The sequence below is a fragment of the Budorcas taxicolor genome, chromosome 4 (assembly GCF_023091745.1).
Source record: "Budorcas taxicolor isolate Tak-1 chromosome 4, Takin1.1, whole genome shotgun sequence".
In the NCBI taxonomy this organism is placed as follows: Eukaryota; Metazoa; Chordata; class Mammalia; order Artiodactyla; family Bovidae; genus Budorcas; species Budorcas taxicolor.
The window spans coordinates 117982149-118009090 of NC_068913.1; the positions used below are offsets into that span (position 1 = coordinate 117982149).

The following is a 26942-nucleotide window of genomic DNA, read 5'->3' on the forward strand; positions in this document are numbered from 1 at the left end:
GTGTGTGTGTGTGTGCGTGTGTGTGTGTGTGCGCGTGTGCGTGTGTGAGCGCCCCTGTGTGTGTGCGTGTGTGTGTGTGTGCGTGTGTGTGTGTGTGTGAGCGCCCCTGTGTGTGTGCGTGTGTGTGTGTGCGTGTGTGTGTGTGTGCATGTGTGTGTGTGTGCGTGTGTGTGTGTGCGCGTGTGTGTGTGTGAGTGCCCCTGCGTGTGTGCATGTGTGTGTGTGAGTGCCCCTGTGTGTGTGCGTGTGCGTGTGTGTGTGTGTGCGTGTGTGTGCGCGTGTGTGCGTGTGTGTGTGTGTGTGTGAGTGCCCCTGCGTGTGCGCATGTGTGTGTGTGTGTGAGTGCCCCGTGTGTGTGCGTGTGTCCAGTGTGTATGTATGTGGTGTGTGTGAGTGTGTATTTGTGGTATGAGTGTGGTGTGTGCATCAAGTACATACATGAGATTTGTGTGTGCAGATCTAATCATTCAAAGGCAAGTACGGAATATACCCTGGTTGATCAGTCTAGATGCTTTTCTGTCCAGTTCAGTTCAGTTCAGTCGCTCAGTCGTGTCCAACTCTTTGTGACCTCACGGACCCCAGCACGCCAGACTCCTCTGTCCTTCACTGTCTCCTGGAGTTTACTCAAACTCATGTCCATCAAGTCAGTGATGCCATCCAACCATCCCATCCTCTGTTGTCCCCTTCTCCTCCCGCCTTCAATCTTTCCCAGCATCAGGGTCTTTTCCAGTGAGTCAATTCTTCCCATCAGGTGGCCAAAGTACTAGAGTTTCAGCTTCAGCATCAGTCCTTCCAGTGAATATTCAGGACTGATCTCCTTTCGGATGGACTGGTTGGATCTCCTTGCAGTCCAAGGGACTCTGAAGAGTCTCCTCCAACACCACAGTTCAAAAGTTTATTTTATGTAGAGTTAAAAATGGTCATGAAATTTTGTGACTGATTTTCATCTGTGGTCCCCAGACTGACCCTGGTCAGGATGTTCCTAGGTTACTGTTAATGGCAGGGTCATGGGGATGAGACTCTGGCTTTCTGAGGTGGCAGCTTTGAAGGGTATTACTTATTGGGACAGACATGTAAATACAGTAATATTTAGTAATGTGCCATGCCTGTGTGTGGATTAAAACAAAAACAAAAACAGTGTTGTGTTCACGTGAGCCCTTTATACTGTGGTACTACTGACGATAATTTTGTTTAGATTGCAGAGTCTCATTGGTCTGATTTTTGAATCCATATAAACTTAGAAAAGGATATTCATATATCCACTAAGGACTGTGAAGAACTGAATGAAACATAACATTTAATTAAATTGGGGGTGAGACATGCATTAGTGGCTCAGTTGAGTTGGATTCTCTGTGACCCCGTGGACTGTAGCCTGCCAGGCTCCTCTGTCCATGGGATTCTTCAGGCAAGAATACTGGAGTGCGTTGCCATGCCCTCCTCCAGGGGCTCTTCCTGACCCAGGGATGAACCCAGGTCTCCTGCATTGCAGGCAGATTCTTTACCTGCCTAGCCACATGGGAAGCCTGGATGGGGGCTCAGATCATCTGCTTAAGGGTATTGTTTGTTGAGGAACGTGTTGGCTACTCCTAGGGTTTGGTTTGACTCTTAGACCATTTGTCTGCAGATGGATTTATCTTTAGATTAAAAAGTCTCACGCACTCCCTGCACAGCAGATGATCCTTAGAAAAGACAAACAACAAAAAAAAAACCAGTTCTAAAGACCTCTGGGCGATACCCTGCTTTTTCCTAGTGAGATAATACGCATATTAGGCCATTGTTTAGAACAATGACGTGCAGGTCCTATTCAAAGCCTAGAACAATTTTATAACTCTCAATAGATGTTGAGAATAACCAGCAGGATATTTTGAAAGAAAAGTTGCATTTAGCATAGAGAAAAGTAAAATAATTGTTTATCCCCCATCACTGCACGCCAATGGGCCAACAGTGGGAGACATAGCTCTGAAGTCACGGAAGTGTGGCTGGCCTGTCGTTACTGGAAGCGACACTGTGGTACCTCTCGTTACTGTAGTTCAGTTGCTCGGTCATGTCCGACTCCCCATGGACTGCAGCACACCAGGCATTCCTGTCCTTCACCATCTCCCAGAGCTTGCTCAGACTCATGTCCGTTGAGTCAGTGATTCCATCCAACCATCTTATCCTCTGTCATCCCCTTCTCCTCTCTGCCCTCAATCTTTCCCAGCAGGGGCTTTGCCAGTGAGTCAGCTCTTTGCATCATGTGGCCAAAGTATTGGAGCTTCAGCTTCAGCCTCAGTCCTTTCAATGAGTATTCAGGGTTGATTTCCTTCAGGATTGACTGGTTGGATCTCCTTGCAGTCCAAGGGACTCTCAAGAGTCTCCTCCAACACCACAGTTCGAAAGCACCAATTCTTCAGCGCTCAGCCTTCTTAATGGTGCAACTCTCACATCCATACAGAACTACTGGAAACACCATAGCTTTGACTCTGTGGACCTTTGTCAGCAACGTGTTGTCTCTGCTTTTTAATATGCTGTCTAGATTGGTCATAGCTTTTCTTCCAAGGAGCAAGTGTCTTTTAATTTCATACCTGCAGTCACCATTCACAGTGATTTTGGAGCCCAAGAAAACTTTTACTTTCGTATTAGTGGGTTTTTTAAAGTTTGCATTGTGGAGCTCATGAGGGTTAGACAAAATGCAAATGTGCAGTATAAATGTATCCCTTTGAGCTTCATGAACTGGAACTAAGGCTTCATTAAGGGACTCTTTCTGGGGAAGCGTCTCTAAAGCCCACCCCAGTTTTGAGGCACACCCAGGCCTGTGGCATGAGTTCAGGAAGCTCCTGGCTCTGGGGGCGGCAGGCCCCAGGCTGGAGCCGCCCTCCACTTACTCCGTCTGTGACCTTAGACACAGCACATCCGTGCCAAGTCTCACTTCCTTGATTCAGGAAGCAGCGTCACCACGGCGGGGTGCTGTGGGGAGGGCGCGACGCCCCCAGCACAGAGCATGACCTCCTAGAGCTGCTCAGTAAGTGATCGCCGTGGTCATGCCTGTTTCTCCGTTAGCTCCTAATTCAACTGATGTTGGGATTTAATTAATAATGGTAACCAGTGAGTTCGTTATCACTCCAACAAACACATACAGGAAGCTCCCTACGTACGAACCTTCCAGCTGCAAACTTTCAAAGATGCGAACATGCGTCCGTCAGCGTCAGGCGTGAGTGACCCTGCAGCTGGTCCTCCGTCTCCCACTGCTGAGCATCCTTTCAGCTCCTCCATCTCCCACCTCCCCTCCCTCCAGTCATTCCTGCCTGCTCCCTCGATGCCAGCACCTGTGTGCCAGCTGTTGGGCTGGACCACTGTGCTCTTCAAGGTACTGGCCTGTGAGATTAAAAAGGCTTTCTTTATTTTTTTCTGCTGTTTGTCTTTATGTATTATTTATGTGAAAAGTATTGCAAACGCATTACAGTGCGGCACTATACGTAGCCAGGTGTGCGAGTTGGGTGCCTAAGCTAACCTTGTTGGATTTATGAACAAATCGGACTTACAAACGCACTCTCAGAATGGAACGCATTTGTATGCGGGAGACTTACTGTATATGTAGGTTAAAAATCATTCCTAGGAAAATCCCAGTGTTGACACTTTTCTATTTCCTTGCATCTCCTCATTCTGATAATGCAATGTAAGAGCCGACCTAAGTTGACCGTTCACTCTGCGTCCAGCCCTGTTTTAGCCACTTTGTACGTATTAACATATCATCCATCCCGTGAGTTTGGGACAGTCAGCACCTCATTTTCACAGGGAGGAAACTGAGGAAGGTAAGAAACTGGACTAAAGACACACAGCCGGTCAATGGGAGACAGGTGACTGTTATGTGATAAGAATGCAGTTTTAAAGGCCAGGCTTTATACTCTAGATAAGATGCTATGTCTGGCACCACACCTGGCATGTGCAGGCTCTCCTTCCCCAGGGAACTGTGTTCTGAATCATACGAGTCAGTCTTGGATCTCTGTCTTCACTGTCATAACTGAGCGATACATCCAAACGGTGTTATCTGACTTGACACAAGCGTTGTTCATTGTAAATCACACAGCTTGTGATGAAACTTTTGAAAAATCAAGGGAGTCACACAGTCCAAAGATGTACCACACTGTGTATCCTGGAGATCTTAGGATGTCAGGCTAAGTGGTATTTCAAATGCATTTTGCGCCTGGGTGAAAGATCTCTTGGACTTTCCCTGTGGCATAGGGGTAAAGAACCAGCCTGCCAATGCAGGAGACATATGAGGCACAAGTTTGATCCCTGGGTCAGGAAGATCTCCTGGAGGAGGGTTGGCAACCCACCCCAGTGTTCTTGCCTGGAGAATCCCTTGGACAGAGGAGCCTGGCGGGCTACAGTCCATGGGGTCACAAAGAGTCAGACGCAACTGAAGTGACTTAGCAGGTATGCATGTAAGATCTCTGGAATAATCATGCAGTTCCGATAGGACCTGCTTTGCAACTGGCCACACAGATGGATTTTAGCACCAGAAGGTGTTTTTATCAGTGGCCTCTTGCTTACAGTCATGCCGCATGTTGAGGAATTTGACCTTTGACGCAGCGGTCTGCATTCTGTGTTTGCCTGCTAAGTCACTTCAGTCGGGTCTGACTCTGTGACCCGGTGGACTGTAGCCTGCCAGGCTCGTCTGTCCTAGGGACTCTCCAGGTAGGAATACTGGAGTGGGTTGGTATGCCCTTCTCCAGGGGATCTTCCCAACCTTCTTCCAATCTTCTCCAGGGATCAGACACGCATCCCTATGATCTTCTGTGTTGGCAGGCAAGTTCTTTGCTGTAGCACCACTGGGATATCCAGTCTGCACCCTGCTACCTGAGAAAAACGAGAGTCTCCCTCCTCCTGCTGCTGCTTAAGAAGAGTTTCCCATGATCCTCGGAGTCCAGTGCAGCAAAGATGGAGTGGTGTGGGCTTTGGGGTCACAAGACGCAGGTCTCTGCGACTTTATCTCAATGACGTAACCTCACATCTCACATCTCACTGTCAAAGGAAGAGTCAGTCCCCATGCAAGTCCTCTTGAGATTTCTATGTGATGGGAGCGTCGGCGGGGGGCCTGGCACAGGGTTTCGGGCAAGGAGATGGCCTCCTTGTCTCTCTGAATCCCACTCTGCCTGTGACCCCCTCAGACAGGCATGGACCCCTCGCTTCCCTTTGCTCATGGTGCTTTGCCAGGTGGCCAGGTAACCTTTGCTCAGCCATGCGATCCAGTAACCGTGCCTTGACCAAAGCTGTTCTTAAGGTCTACTCCCTGGCACAGGTACATGGGGTTGCACCCCCAAAGCCTTCTTCAGACAGCACAGGGGAACCTTCCTGGGGGCCCAGTGGCTAAGACTCCCTGCTCCCATGGCAGGGGGCCCAGGGTTGACCCCCGATCGGGGACTGAAGATCCCAGATGCTGCACGGCAAGGCAAAGTGATTTTCACACTGTCTTCGCCTCTGGAGCTGGCCCTCCCCTCTGCTCACCACACCCCAGGAGGAAGCTGCACGCTCTGAAACGTGTCCCCTGACCTTGGGCACAGCCCCCACTTCAGACTCAAAGCAGGGACCTGAGTGAGCGGTCTGTGACGGAGGACAGTGCCGTGGCATCTCTTAGGGGCAGTTTCCTTGGAGTTGCTATCAAGTGGGATGCTTATGGGATAGAATTCACACATAGCGGCTTGTGTATCATAACTTGGCTTCGATATGAAGACCACTTGCGAGAGAACAGAAACGCTAATGTGTGTTGGGGCAGATAAATCTTCAGTGGCTTCTAAGGGGGTTGGAAGCATTCGTGACTGATACCAAAGAGTCAGACATGACTGAGCGACTGATACTAATACTAATACTGTCAGTATCAGTCAGGACCCCATGGACTGTGCCCTCCAGGCTCCTCCATCCATGGGATTCCCCAGGCAAGAATGCTGGAGTGGGTTGCCATTCCCTTCTCCAGGGGACCTTCCCAACCAGGGATTGAACCTGGGTCTCCCGCATTTCAGTTAGTTTCTTGACCTTCTGAGCCACCAGGGAAGCCCAGTGTTTATATAACAGGTGATCAAATTAGAGGTGATGACTCTTGCCCCCCTCCCCCGCAAATGCCAGAACCTGCCAGGACACCGTGCTCAGGCCAGAGCCAGAACACACCTGAAATCTCACTCTGGCCTCAGGGGCAATACCTGCACATACCTGAAGGTCAGGAGACCCGCGTCCAGCTCCAGCTCCCCTCCGTCAGGAGGCAGGCAGTGATGTTCACCATAGCCCTCTCTGGATTGGGACTGGACTCGTTCCCGCCTGCCCCATTGGGCCCACTACTGTGATCTGCTCACCTTCTGAACCCTAGAGTCCCTCCTGCACCGCCCTAGAGCACTCATCCGAAAGGAGGCGGGAGTAGACGTTCTGTGCTTGAAATCTGCAAGAGACGCCTGCTTTCAATCCTGGACTTGACACAGCTGTGCCCGTCATCTGGAGCGAATGATTCCAACTTTCTCCGCCTAGGCTTACCATCTGTAAGATGAGGACAGAAATGGTCTACTTCATCGGGCTCATTTAAGGATAATTGAGTTAATGCCCAGGAATTGTATGATGGCTGGGGCTCAATATTTGCTGGCAAGCGTCAGCCATTGCCATTGCCAGCATCGTCATCCACAGCAATACTGCCGTCGTCACCAACGGGGACTTAATCAGGACTTAAGGGAGCAAAGCAGCAGGTGTGGGGTATACGGCAACGGGGTAGACGTGGCTCCTTCACTCGAGGAACTCACCCTCCTCTCCAGGCAAAGAGGAGTCGTAATAATGACGGAACACAGAATCGCTGTTATGAAGCTCATGTAGCACAGGGTACCGTGGGAATTCCAAGAGCACAGGGGATGCCCGGAAGGCAGGCCTCCACAGACACACCTGGAGCATCCTTGACGCTCCTGGTATCTTCCCAGATGGAAGGCCAGACGGTCCAGCAGCAAGGACTCAGAGGCAGCTCCTGGCAACCCGGGTATGTGCGGGCATGATGGGCAGGCGTCAGATGCCCGCCACCTACCTGGGCTAAACGGGCCTTCAGATGCCCGCCACCTACCTGGGCTAAACGGGGCCTTCAGATGCCCGCCACCTACCTGGGCTAAACGGGCCTTCAGATGCCCGCCACCTACCTGGGCTAAACGGGGCCTTCAGATGCCCGCCACCTACCTGGGCTAAACGGGGCCTTCAGATGCCCGCCACCTACCTGGGCTAAACGGGGCCTTCAGATGCCCGCCACCTACCTGGGCTAAACGGGCCTTCAGATGCCCGCCACCTACCTGGGCTAAACGGGCCTTCAGATGCCCGCCACCTACCTGGGCTAAACGGGCCTTCAGATGCCCGCCACCTACCTGGGCTAAACGGGCCTTCAGATGCCCGCCACCTACCTGGGCTAAACGGGGCCTTCAGATGCCCGCCACCTACCTGGGCTAAACGGGGCCTTGTGCTGTTTGTTGCCGGCTTGTGTGTGTGTGTGTGTGTACCCACAATTTCATGCATTTATTTATGGCTGTGCTGGGTCTTCGCCGCTGCTCAAGCTTTCTCTAGTGGTGGCGACCGGGGGCTACTCTCGAGTTCCAGGACGCAGGCTTCCCTTCGTGGTGGATTCTCTCGTCGTGCCCGGCTCTAGGGCACGCAGGCTTCAGTCGCTGTGGCCCCCGGGCTCTAGACACAGGCTCAGTAGTTGTGGCTCATGGCCTCAGTTGCCCCGTGGCATGGGTCTTCCCAGATGGGGACCGTGTCTTCTGCACTGGCCCGCAGAGCCTTTGCCACCAAGGTACCAGGGAAGCCTGCTGGCTTGTTGTTCTGACATCATGAAGACAAGGGAACAGGTGCTTCTGGGCCCGCATCATTTCAGTCCTCTTTGCAGATGCGTGGAAACAGCTGTTTTCAAATTCAAAAATAATACACTGTGCTACATAGAGCTTTTCTGCATTTCAAAGGTTTCCTAAACATTACCTCATTTGACCCTCCTGACAATCACATTAGATACACAAGGCAAGTATTATTTGCGCCGTTTGACAAATGGGGACTGAGTCACGAGAAGACACCTGGTCCTGGTCACGGGAGAGTGAGGGCTGAGTCCCAGATCCCCGCGTGGTCTACGGAGTTGAGAGGAACCTATTACAGGTGGGTCTTAGCTGATTTATAGACCAGTGGGGTAATTGTGGCTGAATTCTGGAAGAACTGTGAGGTGATTTGCAGGACATAAGGAGTAGATAACTCATGCAGATTTCAGCCAATTGATTGTATTTCTGAAATTAAAAACAGTCGAAATATCCCAAAGTATTAAAAGCAAGGCCTTGGGCACTGAGCGTGCCCCTCAGATAGTGAATATGGTGCCCACTGCAGCAGGACTCACAGCCGAGAGGGGGAAGCAATGTGGGTGCCTCAGCTGTTGAATGTGCAAATAACATGTGGCCTGCTCATAAAGGGCTGCCACCCACACACGAAAACCAGTGAGGTTCTGATCCATCCTGCAACATGGATCACCTTGAAAAATTACACCAAGTGAAACAGGCCAGGCAAAAAGGACAGTTCCTCCACGATTCTGCTTATCTGAAATATCTAGGAGAGGCAAATTCACTGAGAGAGAAAGTGTTAGAGGTTACCAGGGGCTGTCAGGAGAGAAAAAGGGACTTATTATTTAGTGGTTAGGGATTTTCATGTTGCAATGCTGAGAACCTTGAACACAGATAGTAGTGATGGTTGTACAACCTTGTGAATGTACTTCCTGCCACTGATGCATATGCTTAAGACTGGTTAAACTGGGACATTAAGTATCTGTGTCTGTACACACAGAGGCAGACCTCATTTTAGTGTGCTTCACAGATATTGCTTTTTTTTTTTTTTTTTTAACAAATTGAAGGCTGGTAGCAACCCTTTCTCCAGTGTTCTTGCCTGGAGAATCCCAGGGACGGCGGAGCCTGGTGGGCTGCCATCTATGGGGTTGTACAGAGTCGGACACGACTGACTCAACTTAGCAGCAGCAGCAGCAGCAGCAGCCCTTTATTGAGCAAGTCTGTTGGCGCATTTTTCTAACAGCCTTGGCTCACTTAGTTTTTCTATGTCACATTTTGGTAAATCCCACAATATTTCAAGCCCTCCACCTGCAAAAAGGTTTCAGCTCAGATGGTGGTTAGCCAAATCAGTAAAATCAGAAGTGAAAAAAGAAGTTACAGCCAGCACCACAGGTATACAAAAGATAATAAGAGACTCCTATGGACAACTGGCACTAGTGGTAAAAACAAAACCCGCCTGCCAGTGCAGGAGATATAAGAGACACAGGTTCGAGCCCTGGGTGGGGAAGATGCGCTGGAGGAGGGCGTGGCAACCTTCTCCAGTATACTTGCCTGGAGAATCCCATGGACTGGCGAGTCCATAGCATCACACGGAGTCAGACACGACTGAAGCAGCTTTGCACAGCACACAGGAACAGCTATATGGCAATAGAATAGACACCTAGAAGAAATGGACAAATTCTTAGAAAAGGTCCACTCTCCTATGAACGAACCAGGAAGAAAGAGAGAATCTGAACAGGTCAATCACCAGTACTGAAATTGAATCAGTAATTTAGAAATTCCCAACAAACAAAAGTCCAGGATCATACGGCTTCACAGGAGAATTCTGTCAAATATTTAGAGAAGCATTAACACCTGTCCTTCTCAAACTATTCCAAGAAATTTCAGAGGAAGGAACATAATCTTTGAAACTCATTCTATGAGATCAACATCACCTTGATACCAAAACCAGACAAAGATATCACAGAAAAAGAAAATTATAAGTCAGTATCACTGATGAACATAGATGCAAAAATCCTCAACAAAATATTAGCAAACTGAATCTGACAATGCATTAAAAGGATCATACACCATGATCAAGTGGGATTTATCCTAAGGATGCAAAGATGTTTTTCAGTACAAATAAATTAATGTGATAGGCCACATCAACAAATTGAAGAAGACCAACCATATAATCATCTCAACAGAGGCAGAAAAAGCTTTTGAAAAAATTCGACATTGTTTATGAGAAAACTCTCCAGAAGGTGGGCATAGAGGGAATATATCTCAACATAATAAAGGCCATGCATGACAGAGCCACAGCTAACCACATGCTCAGTAGTGAAAAGCTGAAAGCATTTTCTCTAAGAACAGGAACAAGACAAGGATGCTCACTCTCACCACTTATGTTCACCTTAGTATTGGAAGTTCTAACCACAACAATCAGACAAGAAAAATACGTAAAAGGAATAAAAGTAAAAAAATAAGTAAAATTCTCACTGTTTGCAGAAGACATGATACTATACGCAGAAAATCCCAAAACACCACCAGAAAATTAGCAATAGAGCATTTTAAAATTAAATATGTATGTTGTTTATTTAGACAAAACGCTGTTGCACACAATGTGTGCACGCGCTCAGTCACTTAGCCATGTCCAGCTCTTTGTGACCCCATGGTCTACAGCCTGCCAGGCTCCTCTGTCCACGGGATTCTCCAGGCAAGACTACTGGCGTGGGTTGCCATTTCCTCCTCCAGGGGATCTTCCCGACCCAGGGATTGAACCCGCATCTTTGGCGTCTCCTGCGCAGGCATGTGGATTCTTTACTACTGTGCCACCTGAGAACCCTCTACTGCACACTTATACAGTAGAGCATAAACAGAGCGTTTACGTGCGCTGGGAAGCCAGAACTTTGACAGAGCTTGCTGTATTGCAATATTCCATTACTGTGTAGTCTGGTACCACACACACGGTATCTCCAAGGTATGTCCATGTATATGTGTCTGTGTGTTTAAGTAACTCCTCGTGAGGAAGTGTTTTTAAAAAGTAGAGATGGCAGCACGGTGAATATTATAATTTTTGAGACGCCTCGTAGGTTCTGCTATTTTTCATGAGAGAAAGCAGTGGTATCACAATGCCGCGGCGCCCTGCGTTTCCTTTTAAGCCTGATTATTCCTGCCGTGTGTTTATGAAACATACACAGAGCACTGGTGTGTTTAGAATATAGAAAAGGCAAAGTGTGTGAGGAGATAACAATTTAACCTTTTGCAGGAAAACTCTGGCATGTTTTTCATTCTGACAGACTGGTGAGAAGAAAGATGCAGGCTCTACTTTCGTAAACCCGTTTATCCTTCCATTCTCAAGAGCCATTTGTCACCAGTTATTCCCTGTCATACAGAAATACACCTCGAAGAAAATATAGCTAATTCCTCCATATGGTTTTCAAATATATTTGCTCTTGATCAGTGTGCTAAATGTTTCATAGCTTGTATGCCACAGGTTAGAAAAGAAAGGATTCAATTTTCCAAGACCGTGGAACCGAAAAGAGTCCTTACATTTTACAGAAAGGGCAGGAGCAGTCACTGAGATGGGAGACAGTTTTGTCTAGTGATGAGGAAGAGGAAGGGATCCCCCGGCCCAGGTCCCCCGGCCGCCTCCAGCTTCATCAACAGTCTGGGGCAATTTTATCCTTCATGCCTCGAAGCAGCCATGAGTAAAATGGTTTATGATGCTTGATCCCTTGGCTGCATATTCAGGACAGAGACTGAGCCTCAGGGTACTTGGGACCGTGCAGGTCACGCATGCCTCGGGCCATTATGGAGGGTAGACTAGGCGCTGCAATTGAGGTAGGCAGCAGGTCATCCAATGGCCTTGCAAGGAGATGGCCTCTCTCTCTCCAGTGACTTGGAAAAGGGCATTCTCTTCCAGGCAAGGAAATTATGGACAAGACCTGAATTTTAAGGCAAGGCTCCCCAGATATCCAGTCAGCTGCCAGGTGGCCTTCAAGCCAGCCCTCTCATGGCACTGTCCCTCCCCCGAGGCCATCTGTGCCTTCCTGGTGGAAAGTCGTTGTGGCCTTGGGGACCATCCGGAGGCAGCTGTCCTCTCCTGATGCCCCCTGGCCTCTCTGAGGCCACTGTCTGCTTGCTCTCCCTGATGGCTGGGTCTGTTGTCTTGTTGCTGTTCAGTCACTCAGTTGTGTTCAACTGTTTGTGACCCCATGCACTGCAGCACACCAGGCCTCCCTGTCCATCACTATCTCCTGGACCCTGCTCAAACTCATGTCCGTTGAGTCGGTGATGCCATCTAACTGTCTCATCCTCTGTCCTCCCCTTCTCCTCCCGCCATCAATCTTTCCCAGCATCAGGATGTTTTCCAGTGAGTTGGCTCTTCACCTTAGGTGGCCAGAGGATTGGAGCTTCAGCTTCAACATCAGTCCATCCAATGAACATTTAGGGTTGATTTCCTTTCAGGTGGACTGGTTTGATCCTACTTAGTATAAAAGGCCTCCCGGGTTAAAGGTTTACGGCGTCTGTCTGAGGTCAGTGTGATGTTGTTATAACGCTGGACATGTATCGTGGGGGCCTATCCTCTGCTGTCATCACTTATTCCCCAAGAATTCCGTGCGCAAGGGAAGACAAAAGAACAAGCAGGGGGCTGAGGGGGAGACAGGGGCTGGGAGGAGCAGAGGGGCCCTGGGCATCGTCTGCTTCCCCCCGGGTCCATCTGCGTGGCTGGCCCAGACCAGTGGCCTGGCCACGCTCCTGGAACCAGACCCCCGAAGGGCTGGCAGAAGGGCCTCCTGCCACTTGCCGCCTTCCCTAATGAAACAGCAGCGTCCGGCAGAGCAGGAAAAGCAAAACGCATGGTGAACAGGAAGGGCAGGTCAGGCCCTGCATCCTGTAAGAGCCGTCCCTGCTCTTTCTATTTCTGAGAGACTGAGAACATTAAATGTGAAGGCGTGGGATCCATCGTGAAGGAATCGGAATCGTTTTAGAGGATTTGGCCCCTGACCTAATAGAGACTTTCTCCTCTAGAGAATGAGTCTGGTAAAAGGGGCAAAGCCACGGTCATCTGTAGGAACATGCTGGGTCTTCACTGGATGCCCTCGGCCACTGTGCATCTGAAAAGAGCTGGTCCTCCTCCTGGCCACGCACCCCTACCCCCCCGCCCCCAGCTCGTGGTCTTTGGAGTCGGGAGAAGTTTGCTGGATCCGGAGACTTATCAAGGGTGTGATGGATCCATTGCTCTTACTCTGTGCAGTCCAGCAACTGAGCTGCGCTGTGCGAACCTTCCGCCTAGAGGTGAGCAAGGGGTGTAGGCAGGGGACGCAGGCAGGCAGGGGACCAGACCTGGGAAGACACAACATACAGGGCAGGTGAACTGGACATGGGACTCGGTGCCACTCTGCCCGCCTGGCTGGGCAAAGCCAGTGATTCTGCACCCGCCCTCCCCCAGACGCACCAGCCGTGTTTCCACTGTAGGCATCACAGCCGCGTGCAGAGGACTCAGAGCCACACGGGGGTGGCTGTGACCTCACTGAGGGACCTGAGACCTGGCATGCCACCTCCCTGGGCAGCTTCAGCCTTTAGCAGCTCTTCTTCTCTAGGGAGGAGACAGTTTATGCCTTGACCACTTCTTAAGGCAGGTTTGAATGGTGATGAGATCCTGTGTAAAGGTATAAGTTGCTCTCTACATGGAAGGCATGATTCATCAAAAGTGATTTCATGTTCCAATGCCATTCTCCCAAATCATCCCCCCCGCGCCCTCTCCCACAGAGTCCAGAAGACTGTTCTATACATCTGTGTCTCTTTTGCTACCTCACATACAGGGAGGAGGGAGAGGGGTTCAGGATGGGGAACACGTGTATACCTGTGGCAGATTCATGTTGATGTGTGGCAAAACCAATACAATACTGTAAAGTAATTCACCTCCAATTAAAATAAGTAAACATATTTTTTTAAAAGTGAGTTCATCTATGTGATGAATCCCTCCAAGTTTTACTCCCTGCGAATGGCAGGGAAGAAAGCCTCTGTAACAGTGAATGTTTCAACAGGTATTTATTGAGCACCTATTACGTGGCAAACACTGAAGCACTTGTAACGTATCGGTGAATGAAGCAGATTTCAACTTAATGCCCTTTTGCAGTTGGCATTCTAATGGGCACTCGAAGAAATCTGGTTGCAGGTAGAGTGAAGTGACGGGAGTTATGGAACATGAAACTCGTGGGCTAGGGGGTGGTACAGATGCAAGTTTCAGGAAAGACTGATTTTTAAAATTAGCTCAAAGATTTTAAAATTAAAAAAAATAAAAAAATAAAAGAAAAATGGAATATTAAAAAAAAAATAAAAAAAAAATAAAATTAGCTCAGTGTCTCGGGCTCTGCCTCTTTGAGACTGAAAGCTCTTGTCTGTCTCTCTTTGTACTTGTGGAATTCAATGAATACACAGTGTCAAGAGTGCAGACCCATTTGAAGAGGGAGGCTTGTCGAGTGGCAGGAAAAAGGAAAAAAAGGCATTTCAAGGAAGAAGGTGATGCTAAATGGAAGCTGATGGAAGGAGGAAGAAGATACACCATGTGGGAAAGTGGAGCCTGGTGATGAAGAAGCAGTGCGAGATGGGCTACAGTAAGAATATCCGGTGACAAAGAAAACGCTGTCATCAACCGAGGCCGGAAAATATTTCATAGACATCATAAGCCATCTAGACACTGACTCCTAGCTCCCGGCTCCTGTGGGATGAAGCTCTCTATGTGGAACCTGTGGTAAACACAGGTTAAAGGTCACCAAGCCGATGACAGAGTCCTTCCTGTAGTCTGGGTTCCTTCTGTGGACCAGTGGCTCGCAGGACACCGGCTGTACCCGATTCACAGTGCAAGTCAGAGCTGCTGGGCCCCCTCGAGCTGGCGCAGTCCTCTCACTTCTCAAGGGCCACAACATTTAGGGAGTGCCTACTGTATGCTTGTACTAGGTGTAGCAGTGAGCAAGGCGAGCAGCCCCCTGCCCCCTGGCACCCAGGCTGGGGTGCCGTGGGCGGAAGGTGGCCATGACTCACCCAGATGCACACAGCTGTGTGGGGAGCAGACTCCATGCTAACTCAGTGAACGCCACATTCCTAAGCCAGCGGTCCCCAACCTTTTTGGCCCCGGGGACCAATTTGATGGAAGGCAATTTTTCTATGGCCCAGGGATGGGGGGGTGGTTTCAGGATGACTAAGCACGTGGCGTTTATTGTCCACTTCAGTCTAACACCACCGCTGATCTGACCAGAGGTACCAGTCCATGGCCTGGAAGCTGGGGGGACCCCTGTCTTATGTGACTCCAGAGAGCATCCTTGACATTGATATTATAGGTCTTTATTTTTCCCAGTAATCCCCCTCGTCCAGAGTTCATAGAACACAGGAGGAATTGTGTACTCAGACTGCTGTAACAAAAATACCATGGACTGGGTAATGAATAAACAAGAGAAATGTACTTCTCACAGTTCTGGAAACGGGAAGTCCCGATCAAGGCTCTGGCAGATGCTGTGTCTGGTGGGGGCCAGCTTCCCGGAGGTTCCTAGCTGGAGTTTCTCGCTGTGTCCTCAGGTGATGGAAGGGGCCCCAGGAAGTCTCATAAGAGGGCACTGATCCCACTCACGAGGCTCCACCTCATGACCGCATCACCTCCCAAATGGCCTACCTCCAAATGCTAGCATGTCAGACTTAGGGTTTTTTTGTTTGTTTTGTTTTATCCCTGTTTTTAAAATTTATTTATTTTTTATTGAATGATAATTTTTTATTGAATGATAATTGATTTTGTTGTTTGCTGTCAAACCTCGACATGAATCAGCCACAGGTATGCATATATCCCCTCCCTTTTGAACCCCCATCCCACCCCTCTAGGTTGATACAGAGCCCCTGTTTGAGTTTCCTGAGCCAGACAGCAAATTCCCGTTGGCTATCTATTTTACATATGGTAATGTGAGTTTCCATGTCAGACTTAGGTTTTAACAGTGTGAATTTGCCGGGGACACAACTGTCCATCCTATGTGTGTGAGCTTTTCTTGTTCGTTCAGCCACCCTGACCAGATTAATCAAAATAAGGAACCAAGGAGCCCTCAGGTTGAAATACAATGGTTGAGTAAAATACAGCGCTTGGTAGAATGACCAGATGGAGGGGATGTTGAAAAATAAATGAGGTGTGATCATTGCGATTTATCCCCATCATTACAGACTTGCTTATTAGGAAGTTCCACGTGGGCACAGGGCAGCACCAGGGAAAAGTACGGATAAAAGGTGAGCGTGAGTGGCGAATGTTCCTCACGTGGACAATGCCTTGTGCTGGGCCTTGCAGAGGATTGCTTGTGTTGCTGCACCTAAATTTATCCAAAGAAAATGGATTCACTCTTAATCACTCAATGTGCTCTTTCAAGTTGACCGTGATATGCAATTTTAATTTTTCTTTTTTATCCATCCCACCATTTTACTTCAGGCACTTCTTTCTCACACGGACGACTCCAAAAACCTCCTAAACTGCTGCCTCAGTTCATTCTCCACATGCTGAAGAGACCTTTCTAAATGGCAAATATGCTCCTGACATGGTATTGCCTGCACTTTTTTTCAGTTGCCCGCAGGGGAGAGCCTGTCCCCTTAAGAAACAGGATCCTCATAATCCGAGCCTCACCCGCCTCCTCCCCCACACCTCACCCCAGTGCTCTGGACCTCCTGCAGCCCCTCAAAGGACCTTCTTGCATGTCGTCACCATTCAACTGAACAGGCAGCCCGCCGCTCAGTCCTGTCCACGCTAGTCCACCTGGCCCCCAGCATTCCAGCGGGATGTGCTATAAGAAAAGCCTCGGAGAGCCACAGGTCCTTTGCTTTAGCCCTGCACACACACTTCATGTTCTTCTGGAGATATGGATTGTTTGTCTGCCTTCGCACCAGACTGGGTGACCTTCAAAGCCGAGGTTGTATTTTCTGTATCTGTTTCCCCAGTATCCCCCTTTGTTGCTGTTGTTTAGCTGCTAAGTTGTGTCTGATTCTTTGCATTCCTATGGGCTGCGGCATATACTCCTATAGGCTTCCCTGTCCTTCACCATCTCCTGGAATTTGCTCAAACTCAAATCCATTGAGTCAGCGATGCCACCCAACTACCTCCATCCTCTGTCGCCCCTTTCTCCTCTTGCCCTCAATCTTTCCTAGCATCAGAGTCTTTTCCGATGAGTTGGCTCTTCACATCAAGTAGCCAAATTATTAGAGCTTAAGCTTCAGCATCAGTCCTTCCAATGTATATTCGGGGTTGATTTCCTTTAGGATGGACTGGTTTGATCTCCTTGCAGTCCAAGGGACTCTCAAGAGTCTTCTTCAGCAGTGTAGCCCAGTAAGACCTGGTATATGGTAGATGCTCAATAGATGTCTAGAAATTAAATGAGAGAGACAAAAAATGGTGACCAATCAGGATTTTCCAGTAGTAATCTCTTGTGTGGAATGGAATAAAAGCTCTCAGCTAGTTGAAAAATGATGCTGGGCTTTGGGAACTTGGACCAGTTTGCAGTTGTTCCTCCTCTAAAAAACATCCTGTGTGAATTCCATCTGAGCCCCAGCAGGGGAGGGTCCCTGGGGTGTTGACTAGCCTGGGGCATCCTTAGGTATTAGTCTGTATGGGGAATATTTGCCTTGCTCATCACTAGCACCAAATGCTAAATTGGAAACCAACCTGGGCTTGAAAAGGAGGCGTCTGAGTTTGCATGAATTCAAGTTCCTGAGAGGGCGGATCGGATTGGCTTGCAGCATGGAACATGGCTAACCTGGCTATAGACTGGCGTTCTTGGGTCAGGCCACAGGCCCTGGGCCAGTCACCCATGCCTTGGATTCCCGTTTCTCCTTAAGCGGGATGCTTAAAGGCGGAGTTCTACAGACATACAGGTATTTTCTATTAAACCATAAAACCCCAAGGGAAGGAAAGCACGCTCCCTCCTTAATTCTCCTGAGTCAGTGAGCATGCTGGCTCCACTCCCTTTTAGAGGTATGGCAACAATCTGTGCTCGTCAAAAGAACTTATTTCATTTGAAGGATGAGAACAGTTTCTGAAAGCTGATGAAAAGAGTCAGGGAAGAACGTAGCCTGAATCTAGAAATGATCTTCCTGGGTTTCTTCAAGTTAGTAATTCTGAGGGGAGTGGGTCTGTTCATTGGATCCATTGACAGATTCTCAATTACAGTTGATATAGAGAAATGGGGTGTCTTTCATCTGTGTCAACTGACTCTGTTATCAATAGGCTTATGAATGATAGCAAGCACAAAAGATAAAAGCGCAGTTGTGGTTTTGAAGTCTTGATGAGGAAAATACTTTAAAGCCGGAGCCTTTCTGGTCCCCTGTGAATGCTACTGTACCAGCTATGCTGTGCCCCACCTGGCAGCCTGCGCAGAATGGGCTGTGAGAAACCCCCCAGCGTCTTGTAGGCTTCAGTCTTCCATCCTCTCTGAGATGTGGCTTAAACTCAGCTAGTTTCCTGGCGTTCTGCGTTCATCCCAAGGGTGATCTTTCTATACCAGAGTTCACCTGAGCATCTCAGATGGAGGAGACATCATTAATTCGTTCAGGCAAGCTTTTTCTCCATCGCATGCAGGCCCTTCAGTTGCTTTGGTGTAGTGGCACATTTTATAAATGGATAGATTGAAGGTGGGAGGAGAAGGGGATGACAGAGAATGAGACGGCTGGATGGCATCACCAACTCGATGGACATGAGTTTGGGTGAACTCCCAGAGTTGGTGATGGACAGGGAGGCCTGGCGTGCTGCAGTCCATGGTGTCGCAAAGAGTCAGACACAACTGAGCGACTGAACTGAACTGATGTTGGAAAGGGGAAGTTTCTAGTATTGGAACCTGAGCCTGCTTAAGGAGCTGACTCTGGTGTGCTCCTGAGAGCTTCTGGGAGAAGTTGCGCGTTCGAGAATTCTCGGCAAGGGAGAGAGAGCTTTGGAATAGGGAAAACAGGCCCATGCCCAGGGACAGTTTCTCTTAAGAGACCTTGGAAGAGTGTTTTCTTCATATTTCACCATTGACCGCATTTCACAAAAGTTTCACAAAATAATACCCGTCCTAGGAACTGTCTGCACTTGTATTTTCTGTTTTATTATAGGCTTTCTCTTTGAATGCTGGTTGGCACAGCAAGTGATAGAATTAATTTCATCGCACGAACCTTGCAGTTGCCTTCGTGTGGCTGTCTCTGTGTTCCCCAACAAGCAGTCATCTTTCCTGTTTCCTGGGGGGGCCGGTGGAGAGTCAGACTCACATTCAGTACTCAACGGCAGGTCGTCTTCTTATTTGATAGGCCAAGCTCCAGTTCTTAAGGACTTTTACTTTTAATGCTCAGCAAAAGAAACTTAAAAAGACATAATAAGGCACATGCTTGTCTGATGAATTGAGGAAATATATCTTCCTTGTGTGTTTTATCGTTAATTTCTAAAATGTAAGTTTTTTTTTTCTCTTTAGCAGTCATTGTTTTCCCCTTTTCATCTTTCTCCTTTACAAAGTGTTCATCTGCCGTGAGAGACTTGGTGGATCCTCTGTCTTAAGCCTAGACAGCATATTCAAAAGCAGAGACGTTACTTTGCCAACAAAGGTCCATCTAGTCAAGGCTATGATCTTTCCAGTGGTCATGTATGGATGTGAGAGTTGGACTGTGAAGAAAGCTGAGCGCCGAAGAATTGATGCTTTTGAACTGTGGTGTTGGAGAAGACTCTTGAGAGTCCCTTGGACTGCAAGGAGATCCAACCAGTCCATTTTAAAGGAGATCAGTCCTGGGTGTTCTTTGGAAGGAATGACGCTAAAGCTGAAACTCCAGTACTTTGGCCATCTCATGCAGAGTTAACTCATTGGAAAAGACTCTGATGCTGGGAGGGATTGGGGGCAGGAGGAGAAGGGGACGACAGGAAATGAGATGGCTGGATAGCATCACTGACTCGATGGACGTGAGTTTAGGTAAACTCTGAGAGTTGGTGATGCACAGGGAGGCCTGGCGTGCTGCAATTCATGGGGTCGCAAAGAGTCGGACACGACCGAGCAACTGAACTGAACTGAACTGTCATAAGGCAGGGAGCCTTTGTTTCAGTGATATGCAGCTCCCGTCATGGGGACAGGGTCCTGGCTGGATGCTGAAATGAGGGTAGGTGGGCTGGAGCCCCAAGTTCTCAGGAAGCCTTGGCTTCAACCTCACCACCTTGGTGCCGTCCCAACCTACGTCTCCTCCCGTGGATGCTGCTCCATCCTCCAGGGCTGCCCACATCCGAGTTTCCACCTCTCAGTGGTCCATTCACTGTGACCACACTAGCCCGTAAGGCTCCAGGAGGAGCCCTGTGTGTGCTGACTCTGTCTGAATGTCTTTGCTGGGAACAAGTTGCCTAGAATGAATGATCAGGTTCTGATCTCTCCTGGTGCTCGTGTGAAGAAAGACATCCTCTGAATTTCAGTGTCAGTGACTCTCAAGTTTTCCTGAAGTTCTCTCCCTGAAACACTCATGTTTCTGTTGTTTTCTGTGTGCTGAGTGCTGGGCATATGAAGAAGCAGACATGTCCTTAAGGTGACCTCAGTCCAGCAATGAGGAGAGCCTCTGATGGAGCCCCTGCTCTGTCCACTGGTTTAATAGTCGAGCTCATTTAGCCCTAGCCATGCACTGGGAGCCGTCTACTGTGTGTGCATTTAACAGCCAAAACCTGGAATCAGCGGCTGACGTATGGCCAGTGAGTGAAATGGACCTGGGATTTGCACATAAGAAATTGTTCTGACCTTAAAGCTCATTCCTCTAACTGATGTGTAGCACTTCATTCTTCCCAGGCTTTGCCCTGGAGAAACCCACAATGGGGCAAGGGGAAGTGGGCCGTGATGCCGTAATGAACAAGACTTCACACAAGCATGGGACATAAAAGCTGTGAAGGGAGAACAGTCAGGCAAGAGATGAAATCTAGGGAGGAGGGAGGAGGTGGCATTTGAACGGGGCGTTGAAGGATGAGTAGGAGCTCATCGGATTGGAGGGTTGGGGGAGATACTAGTGCTCCTTCTTCGGTGGACGACGTGCTTTCTTTGAGCTTCCTCTGCTCATGTCCTTGCTCAGTATTAGCTTCTAAGAGGAGTAGCCAAGTGTAATCGCCGTGGCTTATGTCCATCTCCAATGTGACGTGACCCATTTGGGGGTCATTCACACTCACTTACACTCATCCCCAAAGCCAAGTCGAATGCGTTCTGCAAAGCTGGACAACAGTGGTTTCACAGACGGATCCTCCCCTGGGCATTGTCTGCAGGAGTCTGTTTACTTATTTATTTGCTGTTGAAAATGAAGCAGGAGAATTCAACGGCTTGGAGGGACTTGTTAGATAAGATGTACCTTCCTAAGTGGGTATGAGAGCTCTTCCTGACCCTGATTCTGGTGCTAGGTAACCACACGTGGGCCAGACGGCAGGGGCTGAGCAGAGGTCCTGGGAGCCCAGAGAGGAGGTGGTGTGCGTGCCCAGAGCATGGCCCAGGGGCTCCTTAGAGGATGTCCGTCCGGAGGCACCACTGACCAGTGCAACAGCGGGAAGACCTGAGTCCCCCTCCACGCCTGCTGTTACCCAACTAGCATGAGAGCTCGTTCACCATGGGCCTTGCGAACAGCCCTGGAAATTTCAACCTGGGGCCATTAGAGACCGTCACCAAGACATCTGTCGGGCTGCTGTTGCCAAGGTCATCCCAGCAGTGTGAGGCTCCCGGGGAGAAGCTGGCAGTGCCCAGCCGTGACCAGCCAGCTCAGGTGGCCCACCTGCCTGGGTGCCAGGTGGCCCACCTGCCTGGGTGCCACATTGCCCATGCCCTTCGGCCAGGTTTCAAGATACGAGAAGGGTCAGGGGGAGATGCGAAAGACAGCGATTGGAGTGGAATTAAGCTACTTTGGCATGGAGCAGACGCATTTTTAAATGAGGTTTTCAAAATGCCACACAGTTTGTATTGCATCTGGTCCCCTTGACGGTTGAGACAAGGCTGCTATTGGACAGCCCGGAGTGTGACCAGGTGTGGGGGAGACGGTTTCAGACTTTTTTGCACAGAGTCAATTTTCACAGATTTGATTATCAACCTTGAATGTCTACCTGGACTCACCCAGTAGAATTTCCCAGCTGGAAGGTACTCATACCCGGGGACACCTAATTCAGGGAGTGTGATGGGTCTACACAGAGTTCAGAGTTAGACTTACACGTGGACCCACGCCGGGCCCATCCTTCAAACCATTGCCTGTGTGATCTCGGGCAAGTGATCCGGTCTCTCAGAATCCCCCTTTTCCTTACCTATAAATTAAGAATTAGTTATTTCCTAGAACTGTTGGGAGGGTTAATTAAGATAGTACAAGTGACCGTGCAGGGCTCCCGAGGGCTCTCAATGCATGTCTTTTGGTCCTGCTTTAGAAAGCATTCTCTGGTGGCTCAAACCATAAAGAGTCAGCCTGCAGTGCGGGAGACCTGGCTTCCATCCCTGGGTTGGGAAGATCCCCTGAAGAAGGGAATAGCGACCCGTTCCCTTTTTTTTTTTTAATATGTATTTATTTGGGGCTGCACTGGGACTTGGGTGCTGCTCTCGGGCTTTCTCTAGTTGCAGCGAGCAGGAGTCACTGACTTGCTGCAGAGCGCAGGCTCAGTAGCTGTGGCGTAGGGGCCGAGTTGCTCCAGGGCACATAGGATCTTCCTGGACCAGGGATCAAACCCACGTCTCCTGCACTGGCAGACATTTCTTACCCACTGGACCACCAGGCAGACCCCTCTCCATTCCTTCTGTTTGGCCTTTTCTCCACCCTACTTGCAGGAGAGGAAGCTGAGGTTTACAGGGGTAGAGCTGACATCACGTGGTCATCTGTGGTCCAAGCAAAGCCCCCCTCGGCCCTCCTCCTTCCTTTGCCTCACGCTCCTCTCTGCCTCTCTTCCTCCCTCCCAGTTCAGAATCTAGCCCCCCTTCCCTCCCACTACCAGCAAACATTATATCATGTCCTCTGGGTAGCTTTCAGTTTGTATTTTTGCAAAACACGTATCTTTGTACGAATGCATTTTTCATTTGTTAAAAGGTTTATGGATATATGCATATGTGTTTTGTGTACATTATTTATGTAAATGTATTTATACGTGTGTGTACGTGTGTCAGTTTGCATTTCTATTTCTTAGTTTTTGCCCTGAGCGCTGTGTTTGTAATCCATCCATGCTGCTCTGTATGCACACGACCTTGCTGCTCATCACTGCTTAGTGTTGACGGGCATGTGTCCAGAGCATTCTACATGGCCCTCTGTGAGGATGGGCACCCAGGTTGCCTCCAAACCCCCTCGCTACCTCTACCACCACCTCTTTCTCCTTGTGCTTCCTAAGAGAAAGAAAGTGAAAGTGTCAGTCGCTCACTGAAAGTGAAAGTGTCCGATTTTTTGCGACCCCACAGACTGTAGCCCGCCAGGCTCCTCCGTCCATGGAATTCTCCAGGCCAGAATACTGGAGTGGGTTGCCATTTCCTTCTCCAGGGGCTCTTCCACCCCAGGGATAGAGCCCGGGTCTCTGGCACTGCAGGCTGGCTCTTTACCGTCGGAGCCACCAGGGGGTGCTTCCTAAGGCAGGACCAGAAGATGTGCATTTGCTACAAGTTTGCATCTCCCATTAGGCTCTGAGACTCTGAGAGCAATTTCCTGACTTACGTGGAAAGCACTTGGCACACACTAACATATCTGTAAACACGGGGCCGGAGGCTTCTCCAACAGCTGGACACACTGGCTCAGGTCAGGCGTCCTGTGGCCTCATCTCCAGGGAGAGTGGGTAGCATTACCTTACCTTGTAAAGGTTTATGATCAGTGCAGGAAGCATCTTTTAGGGAAAGATGAAAATCACTCATATGAAACTTGTCATTGAATTCCTTTGTATACATCATATTCATTTGTCCAAACAAGCAGTATCAAACACTTACTCTGGGTGATGGAGGTATGGATTTTGCAAACCACTTGAATGCTTTCAGTATTCCCAGATCCACGGGAGATTCCTGCTTCCAGGGCAATGAACTCCATTCCATGGGTCTGCTGTGGCCTTTGGAGAGGATGCTGTCAGGATGTACACAGGCGAGGGTGAGTGGCAGGTCACAGGTCAAGTCGCAGTCTCCCTACGAGAAGTGAGACTCTCTGACAGCAGTGCCAGAGGGGAACTGTGTGGAAACATTTGTCTTCCTGTGAAGACAGGAGGCTGATGGCAAAAACTGTTAGGATTTTTTTCCCATGGTCTTTCCTTTTAGGGAATCAGAGGAATGGTCTACTTGGATGCAGCATTTTTCCTATTGATTTTGTGATTCTGAGTGAGGGCACATAACTATAATTGACAAGTAACAGGGTGGCTCTAGACCTGGGGTCTGCAAACTTCTTCTGCAAAGCATCAGATAATAATGTTATACCTTACAGATCACATGGCCTTGTCACAAGTTCCACTCTGCCACTATAGTGCAAAAGCATTCATTAGACAATGTGTGAGTGAATGGGCTCAGCTGTGTTCCAGCAAAACTTTACTTATGAAATAAGAAGTGGATCAGGGGGACCTGACTTAGACGCTCACTTATTTGCTACATCTGGAAACCAGCATACATTTATCAGGTCTCTTAAGATGGATCAGAGACTTCCCTGGCAGCCCAGGGGTTAAGACTCCATGCTTCCACTTCAGGGGATGTGGATTTGGTCCCTGGTCAGGGATCCCACAAGCCACACACGTGGCCAAATAAATAAATAGGTAAGATCAGCTCCTGTTTCTTCCTGCTGCTGCTAAGTCACTTCAGTCATGTCTGACTCTGTGCGACCCCATAGACAGCAGCCCACCAGGCTCCCCTGTCCCTGGGATTCTCCAGGCAGGAGTACTGGAGTGGGCTGCCATTTCCTTCTCCAACTGTTTCTTCCTAATTGGCTGCAATTTTAGGGGGGTACCCCTAGCAAAACTGCTAGGAGTAATAAAAAGAGGAGACAGAAGAGAAATTGGTCCTGTGTTCATTTGGGCTCATCTTGGTTGTGCATGACAGAAAACCCAAGTCATGGTGGCCTATGTAAGAGAGAAGTCTCTTTCTGTCTTCTGTATAAAACATTTGGAGGAAAGAAGCTCAGGAATCTGATGGCTTTTCTGTTTTCTTCCATGAAGGGTCTGGATTTCATGATTCAAAACTGTAGCAAACATTTCAGGTAGAAAGATGGGAAAAGTGGAGAGGAGAAGAACGGTATTAGTAAATTAAGAATATTCACCTCACCAAATGCTTTGCCAGTCACCTCTGTTTATCACCTGTCATGGTTGATTTTGTGTCAGTGAAGCTGGCCCATGGTACCAGCGTTTGGTCTCCTAGATGTTGCTGGGAAGGACTGGTGCTTTTTAAGGTGATTAACATTTAAGTCAGTAGACTTCTGAATAAAGCATATTACCCTCCTTAGTGTGGGTGGGCTTTGTCTAATCAGTTGAAGGCTTTAAGAGAAAAGAGACCAACCTCCCCAAAAGGAAGACAGAATTCTACCTCCAGATGGTCTTTTTCCTGGGTTTCCAGCCTGCTGGCCTGCACAATCCTACCCTGCAGATTTCAGATTAGCAAGCCCCCACAAGCAAATGAGCCAGCTTCCTAAATTCCTAAAACTAACCAATCTCGGGACTTCTCATATTGTCCAGTAGTTAAGAATCTGTCTTCCAATGCAAGGGACATGAGTTCAATCCCTGGTCAGAGAACTAAGACCCCACATGCCATGGGGGCAATTAAGCCTGCATGCCAAAACTAAGACGCGACACAGCCAAATGAAAAAAGAGTGACCACTCTCTCTCTCCGTATATGTATATGTACAGTATATGTATGCTGCTGCTGCTGCTGCTGAGTCGCTTCAGTCGTGTCCGACTCTGTGCGACCCCACAGATGGCAGCCCACCAGGCACCGCCGTCCCTGGGATTCTCCAGGCAAGAACACTGGAGTGGGTTGCCATTTCTACACACGTTTGGATGCTGTCTCTGGTGGTTCAGATGGTAAAGCATTTGCCTACAATGCAGGAGACCCGGGTTTGATCCCTGGGTCCAGAAGATCCTCTGGAGAAGGAAATGGCAACCCACTCCAGAACTCTTGCCTGGAAAATCCCATGGATGGAGGAGCATGGTAGGCTACAGTCCATGGGTCGCAAAGAGTCAGACATGACTGAGCAACTTTAGTTTCTTCTTTCTTTATGTACACACACACACACACACACACACACACACACACACACACACACACCCTATTGGTTCTGTTTCTCTGGAGAAATCCAGTCTTCAGGAAACTTACCCATGTGTCCTTCCTAGTGGTAGTTTTCCGTGTATCTCTATAAGCTCTTTTTCTAAACTTACTTCTTTGGATCCTGACGGGACTCTCCAGGGAATCTTACCTTGCTGCCCATATTCACTTTTATTTTCAGGGAACTGTAAGAATTGGTTTCTCTCGCTGATGGTTAATACTAAAAATAAAAATAAAAAAATCAGGATTTTCAGGGATCCTACTCTAAGGCCATTTTGGTCCCTTACAGCAACAAGGCAGCTACCGTGCCTGCGTCTTGTCGTTGGTGTTGCCGTCGGCACATACTAGGTACTTGGTAAAGACGGGCTGATGGGGCCAGTCGTGAGGCAAAGCTGTTTCAGCCGATTGGCTGCTGGGGCAAAGTGAGCAGCGATCAGCGGAGCGAGAACGGCCTGGGGCTGCCGCAGGACCCAGGGCCGCACATGCGCACGCAGACCTCATCAGCTGAGCCGGTGCCAGCCGCCGGTCTGGGACACACTGGACGGGAGAGGAGGCTGCAGGCTGCACGGCGCCCACGTGACCAAGCCTCCAGCCCCATGCACCTACTCGGGACTATGGGGCTTCGGGTCCATGCAGGGAGACTGCCTGCAGGATCTCAGAGGTTTCTGGTAGTGCCAGGCGATGGGCCCAGTGGGAAAGGGAGGTGGGTAACATGGCAGGGCGAGCAGCTGGCGGCGGCCTCCTTGGCCAGCGGGCTGCCGCGCTCCGCCAGGCTCAGCTGCCTGTGTCCAGCAAAGGCAGGGAAGAGCCAGCGGGGCGAGGAGCAGGTGTCACCGTGGCCCCTGCTGTGTGCTGCAGGAGGAGGCTCTGCTCACACCGGCTTCTCTCTGCCCTCCCTCGGCACAGGGAACACTCG

At 49.2% G+C, this 26942-nt stretch overlaps 1 protein-coding gene across 1 annotated transcript in view; it reads left to right on the forward strand.

The window, feature by feature from the left end:
• Positions 1 to 26942, forward strand: part of DPP6 (dipeptidyl peptidase like 6) — a 795167-nt gene that overhangs the window by 243859 nt on the left and 524366 nt on the right. The gene's annotated exons all lie outside the window — the stretch shown is intronic.